This window comes from Diabrotica undecimpunctata, chromosome 7, assembly GCF_040954645.1.
Source record: "Diabrotica undecimpunctata isolate CICGRU chromosome 7, icDiaUnde3, whole genome shotgun sequence".
Taxonomy (NCBI): Eukaryota; Metazoa; Arthropoda; class Insecta; order Coleoptera; family Chrysomelidae; genus Diabrotica; species Diabrotica undecimpunctata.
The window spans coordinates 63550141-63562427 of NC_092809.1; the positions used below are offsets into that span (position 1 = coordinate 63550141).

General features: G+C 33.6%; 1 protein-coding gene across 8 annotated transcripts in view; it reads left to right on the forward strand.

Moving 5' to 3' along the window:
• Positions 1-12287, forward strand: part of Dh31 (diuretic hormone class 2) — a 710452-nt gene that overhangs the window by 358810 nt on the left and 339355 nt on the right. The window lies entirely within an intron of this gene.

The following is a 12287-nucleotide window of genomic DNA, read 5'->3' on the forward strand; positions in this document are numbered from 1 at the left end:
TTTGAGCCAATCTCCGCGCCTGTTTATAACTCCAAATGTTTCCGGCTTCGTCTGATATTAATATTCTTATACCCTTTGGTTTTTCTATCTCTCTGTACCCCGTTCCTCACACTGGTCAGCTTTTACACAGCAAATAAACACACCCGGTAAATTACGTCTTCGGGACTTCAAACAAATACAAATCACAAAGCTCCTTCCTTTTTGGACGACGAAAACTGACTAACTAACTTTTCTTCTCTCTCCTATCTCATAGCCAAAAACCACCACCTCCTTGCATTCAAAAATTGACCAATAAAAATCATCCACCTCTGTGACGTATATCGTTACCAACCAACTCTCTCTATAAAACGTCATTCGGGTAATTCCAGAAAACAACATTCTTTAATTATTCTAACTAAATCTATCTGGTTTACAAATATTTCTTACTAATAGCTACAAACGATACCTGTTTCTCAATTCAATGTCTTTTGTTAATAAACTTTTACCGATATAATCTTTCGGGGAGAAAAACCACCGCAAATCCCGGTCTATTGTTTAAACACTTTCTATATACACTTTTATTCCGGGTAAATCCATTCCACAATATCCGACTTATTTAAATTTCTTATCGATAATATTTGAAAGTCTTGTCTCTGAGGCATAATGAACAATTCTTCGAACAACTTAAAATACATATTTTGTCTTATACAGGATGTTTGAAAATTTATATGCCCGTGTCTTTATGAAATATCAATAATTTTAATTTTTATTTAAGTAATAAAATTTGTATATCGGTTTTTTATTGCTTATGGACATTCAAAAGTACAACAAATCCCCGCCTTTGTAATCGATAAAATTTATCAATCTATGCAACTAAATTTTCTCGAGGCAAACTAAAACGCACTTCCTGTATGCTAGCTGTACTTATGCTACGTATTATCCTATCCTACTATCTACTTTATACAAATTTAAATCTTCATTCGTGATATTTATATACATCATGGATATTATAAATACCTCTGATCTTTTCAGAATCCATATGTTTCAATTCATAGCTGTTTACTCCATCTTCGTTGTTTACTATGTATGGCCCTTCGAAAACAGGCATCAATTTTGCGCAAATACCGCTCTAAAGATTTGACACTCTTAATGCTCTTACCATTACTTTGTCACCCTTTTGGAAAGTTACTGGTCTTCGTTTCCTATTATGACCCTGTCTCTGGATGTATTTCTCATTGCTTCTTCTTAATCTCCTCTGAACCGTTTCTATAACCTGTCGATACTCTCTTTGTTCTGGATCTTCCCACGGTCTTATCGGCATGACGCCTTTCATGATGTATTCTGGTGTTTCTTTCGTTACTGTACTTGGCATGGAATTTAGGTACATCTCTATTTCTCCCAATTTTCTGTCCCATCGCCGATGTTGACCATCCGTTGCAATGCGAAGAAATTTCGTTACCTCTTGTATAAATCGCTCAGAAGGATTACTTTGGGGATGCCTGATGCTTACAAAGTTCGTCTCGATTCCCCGTTCTCTAAGCTGTCCCTTGAAACGATCATTTCGGAAGTACGTTGCATTGTCTAGTAAAATTTTTCTTGGGGTTCCTACCGTAGCGATGAAATTGTCTATTTTTCTCAATATTTCTTCCCCTTTTGTGGTGCGGCAACTATATAATTTCACGTATTTTGAGAACACATCCACCATCACCAGAATATGCTTGTTCCTTTGCGTGGTCACAATTAGATCGCTTAACATGTCGATGGCTATAATGTCCAGGTTGTTCCGGGATACAATGCTCTTTGCAATATTTTCGTTTTTAAAATTCCTGCTCTTGTATTTCTGGCATACTTCGCATTTCTGTGTGATCTCTTTTGCAATGCGGTAATCTTGTCGACTGATGTAGTTTTCCCTAAACACAAGCCATACCTTTCTACTGCCAATATGTCCATTTTTCTCGTGTAGTTTCTTTATGATTCTTTCTGCCAATGTCGGTGTCACTAAATATAATTCCTTTCCGTCTATTCTCTTAAAAAATATCTCGTTTTCTAGCTCTGCTCTTCTCTTTTCTCTTTCTTCTAGGCCTTCCTGGTCGGTCCTTATCTCATTTAACGAAAATATCCCTTCGTCTTGTGTCAATATATTCAATCCCACATGTAATGTAATTGTCTCCTTTTTTCCTGTATCTTCGTCCTGTGTTAAAGCGTCAGCTATTATGTTGTCTTTCCCTTTGATGTATCGAAATTGGAAATCATACTCTTGTAAGAGCAGAATGCCTCTGTGTATTCTGTTATTTACCAATCGATTCTTCATGATGTGTATCAATGCTGCATGATCCGTTTCGATGGTGAATTTAGCTCCCAATAAGTAAAACCTTAATTTGTTTACGCAAAATAGTACACTGGCGAATTCCAACTCGGTGACACTGTATTTTCTCTCATGTGTTTTAGTCACTCGAGATATAAAACATATCGGAACCTCTTGGCCGTTTTGTATTTGCGACAACACTCCTGCAAATTTCTGTATCGACGCATCCGTACGGAGTATAAACTGCAAATTGTAAATAGGGTGATATATTTTCGTTCCTTTAGCAAATTCTTGTTTCAATATTTTGAAAGATTCCTCCTGTTCTTCTTTCCAATTCCATTTTGTCCCTTTCTTTAACAATTTTATTAAAGGAATTTCTTTTTGGCTTAAATCGGGAATTACTTTCTTGAAATAATTTATCGTACCGAGAAACCCTCGCAATGTTTTTAGATTTGTTGGTCTTGGGTATTCGTCGATGAGCTTTACTCTGTCCTCGGCTAGACTTACAGTTTCGGTGTCAAGTTTGAAACCCAAATAAATCACTTCCTTTTGAAAAAATTTACATTTTTCAATGTTTAGTTTTAATCCCACTGTGTCCAATTCTTTCAAAATTATTTTGATATGTTCCACATGACTCTGCATATCTTGTGAAAAAATTAATAAATCGTCGATGTAATGGACGATGAACTCTTCATGGTGATTCAAAATGGTATGCAAAGCTCGTACAAGTGCTGCACAGGCGCTTTGTAATCCAAACGGAACTACCTTAAATCGGTATACTATACCATCAATTGAAAAGGCAGTGTAGTTTCTACACTTTTCAGCCAAAGGTATTAACCAAAAACTATGCTTTAGATCAATTTTTGAGAAAATATGTGATCCCGTGATTCTTCCAAAAATGGCCTCGATATTTAACGGTGATTCATATTGTGATACTGTGTGTTGGTTGATATTTCGGGCATCTAAACAGAGTCTTAACTCTCTACTGCTCTTCTTCACTATCACAATTGGGTTAATATAGGGTGAGTCACATCTCTCAATGATTTGATCTTCCAACATTTTTTTGATTTCTTGCTTTACTTCTTGCCGATACTTATAAGGAATTGGATAAGTCTTCAATCGAAAATTTCCCAAGTTTTTCACCTCAAATAAGTGCTCGTATTTTGTGGCCACTCGGTTTTCCTCATTTATCAGCGTTTCATAGTCTCTTAAAATTATACGCAAGTCATGTTCTTTGCCTTCTCCACATATCAATTTTTTGTCTCTCCCATCAATTTTTTCGCACATATTCACCGTGTACTCCGTGTCTTCTTCAAACACCACTGTCTCCATTGTGTCCTCTTCATTTTCCTTTGTTTTTTTTTTGTTGGGCTCGTCTCTTCTTTTGAGGAATCCCAAGTTTTGCTTTCATTTCTTGTCAAAATCTTTCCATCTTCTTCTCCTGAGCTCGTCTCATCTTTTGAGGAATCCCAGGTTTTTTTTTCTTTGATCTTTTTCTAACCTTTTCCCCTCTTTCTTCCTTTTCCTTTCTTCGTCACCAGGTTCATTTCCACCGTTTGTTCTTTCTCTGATTCGTCCGTAATTTGTTTCTCTTGTTCCTTATCCTGTTCTTCTTCTTTTTTCTTTGTTATTTTCATCGTATTGGTTTTGAAGTCGATCACTACATGTTTTTCCGTTAATTCGTCAACGCCTACAATCATGTCATGTGACATATTCGGCATTATTACACATTGAAGTGCATACATATTTTTTTTTTCAATCGTACCATTACTCGTATACCTTCATTTATTGTTGCCAATGTCCGTTTATTTGCGCCCACTAAATTCACCCTAGGTATTTTATAAATTAGACTTGTTAAATTTACTTCTTCGATTAATTTTCTGTTGACCAGTGTTATTTCAGAGCCTGTGTCTATCATAATTTTAATTGGTTTCTCATTTATAAATCCATCCACAAATTTTAAATTGACTCCATTTCTCTTTTCATTGTTTCCTGCCAGTTTTATAAATTCCTTGGGGTGACAAAAAATTCCTGTTTGTTTCTTCGTGTTTTCTCGCCCGTCATCTTCTCTCTCATATTCATTTTCTTCTCTTTGCATATTATTAATTTCTCTTCTGTTCTCTTTTGGTCTATCATTCCCATATCGGTTACCGCGAGATTCCTGTTCATTCCGTGGGTTATTGTATCTGTTTCCTTGGTATGGGCGGTTATTTCTACTCTGATTTTCCCGATCCCTGTTTTCATTCCATCTCTGGGTTCTGGGTTCATAATTCTCTCTTCCGTTCGGTCTATTTTCGTATCCCCGTCTAGGTATGAATTCTCGTCTTGTATAATCTCTTCTAAAATTTTGACCTCTATCTCTATATTCTTGGTTTTCCCTTTGTCTATAATTTTCTTGCGGTCTTCTTTCTCTTCTTTCATGCCTACGTGATTCTCTCATTTGCAAAAATTGACATAAGCTGTCAATTTCCTTGTAATTTTGGAGATTTATGTGGTCTTCCAAGGTATCTCCAAAGTGTCGCGATATCAACTCTACCAATTGTTCTGATGAATAATTATATTGCAAATGTTTTGCATTATTACAGAGTTGTAATGCGTACATCTTTTCTGATACGCCCATCCTCTCATGGTATTTTCCATTTTGTAACTCTTTATTTACTTGTAGCTGCTGGATTTTTCCCCAGAAATAATTTGAGAATCTTCTCTCAAAATCTTGCCAATTGTCAAATTCTTCTTCCTTGCTGACAAACCAAAGATTTGCCTCTTCTTTGAGATGGTTTCTGATGGTTTCCTTTGCTGTTGCAAACGGTCCTATGTATTTGACTTTTTCCTTTAGGTTATTTATAAAAGGCACTGGGTGTAGTTTCCTTATATCCCCGCCAAATCGTACTTTTACGTCTTCTGTGCTATGTACGATGACTTCCTTTCTTTCTACTCCTCTTATCTCCATCTCTGCAATTTGTTTAAATCTCCTGTCCGTTTCTTTCCGGTCTTCTTGTAGCGCATTTTCAAATTTTATTTCTATCTGTTCTAATTCCCTTTCTTGCATACTCTGAATATCCTTCATTTTAGTTTCGATTTCTTCTCTCTGCAATTCTAGTTTCCTCTCTGTTTCTTCCCTACTTCTTTCTAAACAGACTTTTATTTCGTTTTCATATTTGTCCATACGCGTTTCCCTTTTTTGTTCCATTTTTCTTTGGTTTTCTTCCAAATTGTCCAATTTTTGTTCCGTTCTTTGTTGTGATTCATCCATCTTCTGTGATTGGAGTTGCATCATCTGTATTAATTTTTCTATTCCCGATTCTTGTTTTTCTGTCTCCATTACTGTTGTGTCTAATAGGTCTTCCTGGTCTGAATATTCTTCCTGTTCTGATTTATCTTCTTGTTTTTTGTTCTCTTTGCTCTTGTTTCTTGTGTTTGGCATTTATTATGTTTTTATCCCCGCCAAATATAAAATTCTACTGGTCTGTTGCAACAAACGGGACTTTTCTTGTTCAAATGTAATAACTCTTTAGTACGAGTATCAAATTTCAATATCCCACAAATAAATCAAATGGTAAAATATCAAATGTCAAAATCAATCAAATAAATCAAGTATGGTAAAATTATCAAATGTAAATATCACACAAATAAATCAATTATGGTAACCTATAAATTGTCAATATCACGAATAAATCAATTATGGTAAATTGTATCTTAAAAAAAATATATGAATCTTTATGTCCTCAAATTTTAAAAAATATTTCACTTTATCCACGGCATATAAACCGTCAAATATCTGCTCGTCTACTCCTATCCTTTTAAATTTGCCAACTAGAAATATTTTTCAAAGCTTTACACGTTGGGGGCCATTTTGTTATGCTATTTAAATTGTATTATATTGCTTATTTAGAAAAATTCCTGTCTATATTTATTAAATGATCTAATCTCCAATTAATCACAATAAATCAGCATTAATTAATTACAATCTCAGGCTATTTAACTTGTACTATTTACCTTAGATCGTGGATTCAAAATATTTTCCAATTGGCATCCTAATTGGGATAGGTAATATGACCTGAATAAAATACATAGAATTTCAACTGAACTATATGTGAGATGTTCTTTATTTTAATGAAATTTTATATAACAATCAATCCTGTAATATTTGCAATATACTAACTTTAAATATATAAGAAAATGTTTTCTATCATGGACCCAAATGTTATTTTACATTGATTTTTAATATGTGTTATAACTAAGCTCTTTTTATATATTTTTTTAAATGATCGCAAAATTAACTGTCTCTATTATTTATTCAATTTATTTAATTAATAAATAAAAACCACACTTCTGCTCTAATGAAAATTGACTGACCTTTCTTTCTCTGCCGTTGCAATTCTATGGCCACGCCACAAAAAAAAAACCTTTCTCTGCTTCTGCTCCTATTGTGGTCCAGATGACGTACACCTTTCTCCTATCTGTCCTTGTATCTGCAACCCAACAACTCGTGTTAGTCTATGCAGCCTCCTTTTGAGCCAATCTCCGCGCCTGTTTATAACTCCAAATGTTTCCGGCTTCGTCTGATATTAATATTCTTATACCCTTTGGTTTTTCTATCTCTCTGTACCCCGTTCCTCACACTGGTCAGCTTTTACACAGCAAATAAACACACCCGGTAAATTACGTCTTCGGGACTTCAAACAAATACAAATCACAAAGCTCCTTCCTTTTTGGACGACGAAAACTGACTAACTAACTTTTCTTCTCTCTCCTATCTCATAGCCAAAAACCACCACCTCCTTGCATTCAAAAATTGACCAATAAAAATCATCCACCTCTGTGACGTATATCGTTACCAACCAACTCTCTCTATAAAACGTCATTCGGGTAATTCCAGAAAACAACATTCTTTAATTATTCTAACTAAATCTATCTGCTTTACAAATATTTCTTACTAATAGCTACAAACGATACCTGTTTCTCAATTCAATGTCTTTTGTTAATAAACTTTTACCGATATAATCTTTCGGGGAGAAAAACCACCGCAAATCCCGGTCTATTGTTTAAACACTTTCTATATACACTTTTATTCCGGGTAAATCCATTCCACAATAACCGACTTATTTAAATTTCTTATCGATAATATTTGAAAGTCTTGTCTCTGAGGCCTAATGAACAATTCTTCGAACAACTTAAAATACATATTTTGTTTTATACAGGATGTTTGAAAATTTATATGCCCGTGTCTTTATGAAATATCAATAATTTTAATTTTTATTTTAGTAATAAAATTTGTATATCGGTTTTTTATTGCTTATGGACATTCAAAAGTACAACAATATATATATATATATATATATATATATATATATATATATATATATATATATATATATATATATATATATATATATATAATATATATATATATATATATATATATATATATATATATATATATTTATATATATATATATATATAGAAATGTTTCTTCAACGTCGATATTCCCAAAAAAAATCTTTATTTCGAAAATAAGTTACAATTTTTGAGAAATTCTACAAACTACTACATTTAATGATTTTAAGTTGACTATTGAAACATAATAATTACAATAATAATAAAAATATTGATTTCTTCCTATTTATAACGTCGGATATCGGAATCTGCTGATTCTTAATAGTAAGGGAGCTTATGGCTACATTTCTCCTCCCTCCATTGGTTGGGACTTCGTCCTCGAAGTTTTGGTTACTTCGGCTATCAGCTCGTCTAGTATCTGGATCTGGGCAGGATGCAATTTTTCTCCAAATAGGATTTTGGAAATTCGTTTTCTTTTCCTAATTAGGAAGATTATTAGGAAAGCTAAAATAGTTAAAAGTATTATAACAGAAGTGGTGCTCAGTCCTATGGATAATCGGGGTAGTACTTCTATGGTATCTATTGGTTGAATTTGGCCATGTGTCTCTGGGATTGTTAATTTTTCAATTTTCATCTCATGGTTTGGTATTAATTTTATTGGAACAATTTTTGGAATGGAAATATCTTGAGACGTCTTTTTATTAAATTGGATACCTTCAATCATTATTGGTACATCTGTCGTCAAGAGGCTGGTTGAATTAATTTCTATCTGCTGGATTCTCATTGGGTGAACTATTCCTAGCAATATGACTTTGCTGGTTTCTTGGAAAAAGTTCTCTGTGATTAACGTTTTTGTGCAATTATCTACATTGGGTATGTTACATTTGGATTGTACATAGTTGGAACAAACTATGTTATCGCCTTGTCCTATACAAGTGTTGAACCATTTATTATTTGTATAGTAGCTTGCAGGTGGCAGAATCATAACATGATCTTTGTTTGGAATGGGATAGATTTTATAGGTAGTATAAGGAATTTCATGGAGTATAGGGATTTTAATTATTATGAGCATTGTATTTGAAGTTACACAAACTAAAGTTTTTGTTGACTCTATAAGTTCATAAGGGTGTTCATTACTATTGGGAATTGAATTTCTGGGATAAATTTTGAGAAGGTTCTCTTTAAGGTCTATTATTTCCTTTAAAGTGAATAATTCTATATTAGAGATATTAAGTTCAGATAAAGTAATGGTTCTTATAAGTTTCATTAGAAATTCGTTTATATTTTGGAGATTTATTATCTCATTGTGTAGAATGATATAGCTGTCGAAATCAGCTGATAATTTGTTGAGTGCAGATATGAGAATTGAATTATCAGAATTTAGTTTTTCTAAAAGTTTATCGAATCTCGTGTTAAAAGAGTTTCCATAAGATATTTGGTTATTAAATTTTTTTATGATTTCGTTTTGTTTATTTTCTAAAGAGATTATGTGTGATTTTAACAAGTCTAAGTCAGAGTCGTCTGGATTTCCAGTCACGTATTTGATGGCTGTACCTAGAAAATTAAAGAGTCCGCGTTTCTGTTTTCGCGTAATCTTGTGTAGATCGTCTTTTGTTTGTTCTTGTATGTGGGTGTATTGGGAGTACAGTAGCGAGAGAGGTGCATTTTTGAAGTGATCTTTGAAATAGCTTGTCGGACTAGCGTCAATACTGTCGGATAATTTGTCTAGTGGAATGTGAAGAAAATGTCTGTGATAGTGGGAGATTTCTCTTGATTTGCCTATCTCTTCAGCATAGTAACCATTATTCGGAATCTCCTGAATATTGAGTGGATGGACCAGGGCGAGGATTGTCCTGTGAAAAATTTGGGTCTTGAGTAGGTTTATCTACATGTTTTCGTATTCGTTTTACATATTTAAGGTGAGTGCTTGTTAAATTTTGTTTATCTGTTTTACCGATTATTTTTGTTTTGTCTTGCGTTTCTGGATGAATAGTGGAGAAAGGGGCTTGTAATTTGGACTTATGTTTTTTCTTAGAAACATATAGGGATTTTGTAAGGTCTATTTCCGGAATATCTTCGGCATTTTCGTTTTGTCTATCTAAGAGTTGTTGTCTTTTTTGTTTTTGTTTATTATATAGTTCTGCAATAAAGGGTTGGAGTTCTTCTTTATGTCTTTGATTATATGTTTCGTATATCGGAAGATCAAAGTCGAAATGTATTTCTTCTGCATAGGGTCCGTACAGAATTGAGAACGGGGAATAATCTGTGGAACTGTGGATTGATTGGTTGTAAATAAGAATGGCGTGTGTTAGAATGTCATCTAACGAATCATTTGGATTTTGGGCTTGTAAGGTCCTAAGTTTTTCAATAAGAGTTGAATGAAAGCGCTCTACAGGAGAGTTTGAGGAAGAATTGTTTACTGTTGTAAAATGTATTTCGATTTTGTGGATATTTAGAAATTCTTTAATGACTGCGGAATTAAATTCGGTGCCGCTGTCGCATACAATCTTTTTTGGGTAATTGTGGTGCGAAAAGTAGTGTCTTAATTTATTTAGTATGGAAATGGAAGTTTTGTCGGTGAGCTTATAGCATTGACCGTATTTGGAAAAAGAATCTATTATTGTGAGATACAGGTTTTTATTGCAGTGGAATAGATCGATATGTAATATTTCAAAAGGTTTTTGACCTAACAACGGTCCTAATTGAGGAAGTTTATAAGGACGTCGCTCGTATTTATTTTTTAGGCAAATTTCGCATTTATTGATAAAATTAGAAATAGTTGTCTGCATTGAGGGCCAATAAAATTTTTGTTTTAAATGTTTGTAGGTTTCAATTATTCCGTTGTGATTTTCTACGTGATATTTCTTTATGCATTCTATTTGTTGGTTTTCTTCTTCTATGTCCTGAAGTAGTATATTGCAAAATATTGCTTTGACTGTGGAATTTATTTTTTCTTTAAAATAGTTACAGATAAAAGGTCTAAATTCGTGAGGGATTGTTATTGCAAATTTTTGATTTGGTCTAAGGATATTTTGGAAGGTATTTGCTATTTCTGTTTTCCAATTATTTGTCAAAGTGACAGTGTAACGGTGTTTGTTAAAAATTCTTTTGTATTTAATTTCAAAATTATTTGACTCTGGTTTAAAAATAATTTGGTTTGAGGATAAATTAATTGGTTCAGGTGAAATCTCTATTCCAGTGATAGGGTTCTCAACTGATGTATGTTGTGTGTTAGTACTGTTTTGTAAGTTGTCAAAATCGGCAAGGAAATCGTCTATGTCGAAATTGTCGGGTGGTTCAGCACATTCTGAATTCGGGGGTTCAGCACATTCTGAACTCGAGCTTAGGGCATTTATTTGGACTCGGCTAAGAGCATCAGCAACTTGATTCTCTTTGCCTTTTTTATATTTAACTTCAAAATCATATTCTTCTAGTTTAAGTCTCCATCGGGCTAATCTAGAAGTGGGGTCTTTAATTTTGTAGATCCATACGAGAGGATTGTGATCTGTTTCTACAGTGAATTTTTGGTTGTATAAATACATACGGAAGTGTTTACAAGAATCTAGTATGGCTAAAAGTTCTTTTTCAATAGTGGAGTAGTTTCGTTCTGCGGAATTTAGAGTTCGAGAATAGTAGGCAATAGGGTGATTATTTTGAGATAATACTGATCCTATAGCTATATTAGAGGCGTCTGTAGTCAGTACAAAAGGCTTTTCGAAGTCTGGATATTGTAAGACTGGAGAATTAGTTAACAATTGTTTGCATTTTGCAAAACATTCTAAATAATTTGGATTTGTGGGGTCGATAGTTGCTCCTTTTCGAGTACATCTCGAAAATGGGGACGTTATTTTTGCAAAGTTGGGTATGAATCTTCGGTAGTAACCGATTAAACCAAGAAATGATTTAATTTCTTTTACTGTTTTTGGTAGAGGATATTTTTGTATAGCTTCGATTTTTGCTGGGTTAGGTTTGATTCCTTCGGTTGTCACTACGTGACCTAAGAAAGAAACTTCTTTCGTGAGAAATTCAGATTTGTCTAACTGAATTTTTAAATTATTTTTTCTGAAAGTGTCAAAAATAGTCGCAATATGAACTAAGTGTTCTTGCAGTGACTTGGAAAAAATAATGACGTCGTCCATGTAGACGAAGCAAAACTTATGAATAAAGGGCCTAAGAATATTGTCCATTAACCTTTCGAATGTTGCTGGGCTATTCTTTAAACCAAAGGGCATACGTAAAAATTCAAAGTGACCATGCGGAACTGAAAAGGCTGTTTTCCGAATAGAATCCGGATGAACTTCAATCCGATGGTAACCTTGAGCTAAATCTAATGTTGTGAAATAACTGGCTTTTCCTAAGTTATCCAGTATTTCATCTATCTGAGGAAGTGGGTAGCGATCACTTTCAGTATGATCATTGAGCTTCCTATAATCAATTACTAATCTAAATTTTTTCTGACCTGAGGCATCAGCTTTTTTTGGTACTATCCAAACTGGAGCTGAGTACGGTGAAATTGACGGTCGAATTATCTTATTATCTAATAAATTATTTATTTGTTTTTTTATTTCTTCCTGCATTGCTTTGGGATGCCGAAATCCCTTTACATAAATTGGATTTTCATCCTTAGTTTTAATTTCGTGTCTAACAGCTGATGTGAAAGTTAAA